The sequence below is a fragment of the Momordica charantia genome (assembly GCF_013281855.1).
Source record: "Momordica charantia cultivar OHB3-1 chromosome 8 unlocalized genomic scaffold, Mcharantia_2.0 BLBB01000008.1, whole genome shotgun sequence".
NCBI classification, from domain to species: domain Eukaryota; kingdom Viridiplantae; phylum Streptophyta; class Magnoliopsida; order Cucurbitales; family Cucurbitaceae; genus Momordica; species Momordica charantia.
The window spans coordinates 21347582-21352352 of record NW_028275166.1 but is presented as its reverse complement, the minus strand read 5'-3'; positions in this window follow the sequence as shown (position 1 = coordinate 21352352).

Below are 4771 nucleotides of genomic sequence, written 5' to 3'. Positions count from 1 at the left end.
TTAGAAATAAAAGGCTAACTATACATAACCGGGCTAGAGACGGGAATTTAGAAAGACATATTGAAGAAAATACAGCAAGTAAAATGGTTGAAATTGAAATGCATGTGTGAAAAACAAAAGTTAACTTTCAAGCAAGGGGGAGTGTCACGTGCTCTTTCCTCCAAAAACACAATTCTCTTAACTAAAAATAAAGTAAAGGCAAAGTAAAGATAAGCTAAGTGCTGAATTTTTATAAATTTAAATGGGTAGAAAATAACTAAGTAACAATGGAAACAAAACAAAGCTTAATAAAGGAATGTAAAGTGCTCGGGATTTAAAAACTAAAAGCAACTAATGAAACCAACTCAAAAGTACTTAGAAAGCAACAAAGAAACACAAAGAATGATCAAGAGAAGGAAGCAAAGCTTGATGAATTTGGTGGAGAAGCTGCTGGAATTTATAGCTGTGCAGAATTGGTTAGGTAGGTCCTTAAACGCTGGTGGATCACCCATTTCCAACTCCTTTGACTGACTAAATCGTGCTCAAACTGATAGTGGAACACTTCTTCTACACGTATGCATCGGTTGGAACCACCAAAACGCATTGGAAGACGCGTTTCATTAAGGGCAAAGTTGGAAGAAAATCAGGAATTCTGCAGGCTCCCAGGCGCCATTTTTTCCGTCTTTTTGCTTCTTTTGATTAATTTGCACTCCCAAATGGTCCTAAAATGTCATAAATACAATATAAGCCAACCACAAACCATCATATATGAATTTTGCATGAATTGGAACTCAAACGACCGAGAAAAAGTCCGAAACAAAGTTAAAACATAGTAAAAACAGCATCTAAAACCTTCTTTTTACGCATGTAAAGAAGCGTAATCACACCCTCAAACTTAACTTTTTGCTTGTCCTTAAGCAAAACTTAGCAACTTTAATCAGCTTTCTAACATATGGACAAGGTAAAGCAAAAGCAACCGAGATGTTCAATCATAAATTGTCTCAGGGAAAAGATGTCAAAGCCTACCATTCTATTGCCTTTGTAAGCTTAGTCACTATAAACCAAGTTTGAAATGATAAAAACTTTCTCTTTCAAAATCCTTTTTCCTTTCAAAAATAGAAAACGTTTTCAAATACCCCTAAGGAATCTGCACACTCCCGTTTTACATTGAGACTTTTATATCTGAAAGACCGGCTACTAGCCCCTGAGGTTTCCACACACTAATATCGGTTTCAACCACAGCTACTCGTAGAAAGACTTTGAAACTAACAGCTAGGTCATAAGACAACGACAATGAGAAACGCGAAGTCACTTATCACCATTCTTACTGCTATTTTCAAAATCAACACCCAACCTAAAACTAAATGCGTGTCTACAGTAGGACTCGGAAATCATAAATACAGTTTCTTTAACTCTTATTGTTTTTACCACTCTTTTCTTTCTTACACAAGTATTTTCTCCACTCTTATTTTCTCTCAACAAGACTCTTTTTACTCTTTTGCAACTTTTGTCTTTTTTTTTTTTTTTTTAAGCTAAGTGCTATTCAACACTTGCTTTCTTTCCAACTGACTTTTTTTCAAAAGAAAATAGCATGATTTTTCAAATATAAATAACACTTTATCTTTCTGAAACAATGACTGACACAACGACTGTCCCCCCTAAACTTAAGAGAGACAGTGTCCTCACTGGGAAAAGACTTTTGCATCTGATGAAAAAGGCTTAACAGTAAAAAGGACAAGGACTTCCTATATAGGGTCAAAGAAAAAGCTTAAAGTCTTGTAAAGATCAAAAAGACATAAAAGAAAATGAGTTTATCACATTAACGAAGGAAATAGCTCAAAGTTTAGTCAGGCATAGAACAGAAAACTCAACAATCTCTTAGAATCATCATTGACATGAAATCACATGCACAGCATATATGCTTCAAATTAGGCATGTGAAAAGCTAAACTAAGGTTAAGTGAAGGCATACTTTAAGTGATCAGAAGATAAACGATACTCATTTATACATGCTTCAACTGAGCTCGAAACATAATCAATACAAAAAAAAAAAACATGCGTAGTAAGGCTAGAATATGTAAACGACGTCATTAACCAAAAGAATAATACACAAAAAATAGCAAAGAAGGAACCTCCCCTTCATGAAGTTGGAGGTTGTGGACTAGGATCAGTGGCGATACTGGAAGATGGATGACCAAGGATAGCAGCCAGCGCTGGAGGCCATGAAGGTAAAACCGCAAAATCCAATGAAGCCCTCAAGTTGTATATATGTTGCACGACTTCTCGAACCTGATCTCGCAGCTGTTGGTTCTCCTCTCGGAGACGACGGATCTCCGATGTAGGAGTCCCAGTACCTTCCCTTCTTTGTAACGCATGGGCGATAATTCTCCGAATATTCTTCTCTTCCACAACTGGGGCATCTCTCTTAATTTGATCCGCAGGGAGCTGCACACCTTGTCGCAAGCATAAAGAAGTGACCAAGCGTGGGTGATAAAGCTTACCACGTGTTCGGTGGGCACACTCATGGTACTGGTATTGATCAATTCTCCATAATTCACATCTATGCCCTTTAGCATGGCATAAACCAGCAGTGCCCTATCCTGAGTGACATGCTCATCATGCTCCGTTGGCAGAATTCTGTTTTTGACTATATATAACCATCCTGCAGCAGCTAGTGAAACATCCTCGAGTTTTAGTCGTACCTTGCCATGAGTAGTCAAATCCCAAGTGGCAGAGGGCTTCCCAACACATTCTAGAGCCTCACCGAGCTGTTCTAGAGTTTGAGTCACTAACATCTTATTTCCCACAGCATCTCCGATATTCTCAAGTTGAAGGTGTAGTTGATCTGAGTGGCATCAAACCTTATTTCCTTCCCACACACTATGGCTATATGTGACTGGGGATGGACAGCAACGTAGAACTCTCTAACTAACTCCAAAGCCTCACATTGTATTGGCTGAATAAGTGGTCTCCATTCTTTATCTCTAGCGGTCTCCCTCCAATCGTCAGGTACATCTCCTAGATTGAGGTCGAATCCCAATTCTGTCATAATCTTACGGGATTTCATTAATGAAGTTTGAGTGGCTAAATTCGCCGCGTTCCATTTCGTCTCGACCTCCTCTCCCTCAGACAAGTCTAGTTCGATTGTATCAACTGGCCCAGGTGCCACTACCTTTGTCTTAGCTTTAGCTGCTTTAGCTTTCGCAGCTCTCGTTTTAGGTTCATTCACAGGCACTGTCGGCTTCTTAGTCTGAACTGCACGACGTTTTGAACTCTTTTTCTCCTGCCTCTTGTATTGGAACATTTCCCTTAACGTCTGCGTGTCCTCATGATCTTCTTCTCTGGTAGGTTCTTGAGTACTATTCTCCCCAACCTTGGATCTACCTGTATCACACTCAAGCGGGTTAACGGCATTAGAAGGAATAGCGTGAGCATCCCTTACCCCTGGTAGAGTGGCCATCGGTGTGACATACTCATCCGTTGCCAACGGAGTTGATCCAGTTGCCCCAGTAGGCAACGCTTGATGACTACAAAATGTTCCGTCTGTAGGTGTATCCAATGGGGAAGGTTCCTGAGTATCTGTTCTTACCACTTCGTTTTCGGTATCCTCCATTTCCGGCATATTTGAACAATTGCCTTGTGAAACCAGTAGAAAATCATCATTACCATCTCCAGGTGTAATAATCAACGGAGATGAATAAAACTACTCTTCATCCCTGTTCTCCATAGATGAACCCTTAGGCGTCAGACGCCTACTACTCCCATCTTCCTCAATTTCTGGGTCCGTCAGCACCTCATCGCCCTTCCTCTTTTGCCTTATCAAGACCTCGGGCTCTATCCTCTGGCTATGGCTCTTCTCTTGCTCTCCTCCATGCTCAACTCCTGTATCCATTGGCATATTTGTTAGGATTGGCATCCTAGGAGGCTCTAAGGGTTTTAGTTGTCCCATGTTGAAGGTACTCAATATGTTAGGGTTCAATTGGGGTGCTTGAGGTCCTCTTTCTAGGAATGGAAGTTGAGGTGGTGGGGGAACCCTAGGTGAAATCATCCAATAATTTTGTGGAGGTACCCAATGACCCATTCCATAATAAGGTGGAAGGCTAGGAAATAGAGTAGATGGGTTTGGCATTCCATAAGGATGAACACTAGCTGGAATTTGCATTTGGGACAAGGGAAAATGATAGGAAGGAACCAGGTTAAACATAAACGGTTGGTACATACCCGGATTGATCATGGGAGGAAGTTGTTGAGGATTTACAGCCTTAAACTCACTGTTTTGCGGTATATTAAGGGTGGGTAGCTGCTGAAAATTTACAAAACCATGTGGGCCCATCATAGGAGGTTGTGTAGGAGCTTGGGAAGGAGAAGTAGGGAGTGAAGTGTGTTGAGAAGAAGAAGCCATAGAATAAACAAAGGCTGGAAATTTCTTTTTCTTCTTGGTGGTGGCTGAAAATCGAAAACAAGGGTGGTGAGGGAGTAGTTTTTTTTCGAAAAAAACAAAGGGGAGGAAGAGAGTTGTGTGGGTTTTTGTTGAGGTGTAAGGCTTAGGCAATGAGTCTATTTAAAGCTTTCCCCAAACTAAATCCTAAATGGAAAGAGATTGAGTTGGAAGTTCAAACTAGGTTTCCTAAACCTAAAAGGAAAAAATCAGTTTGAATTCCAAATAGGATTAGGGAAACAAAATTTGAAGTATTTTTGAGTTTAAGGAGAGATTTGAAACTTAAATCACAAAGGATTAATGTTTGACCCAAAATAAAACCCATAAAATTCGAAAACGAAACCCAAACCACGAA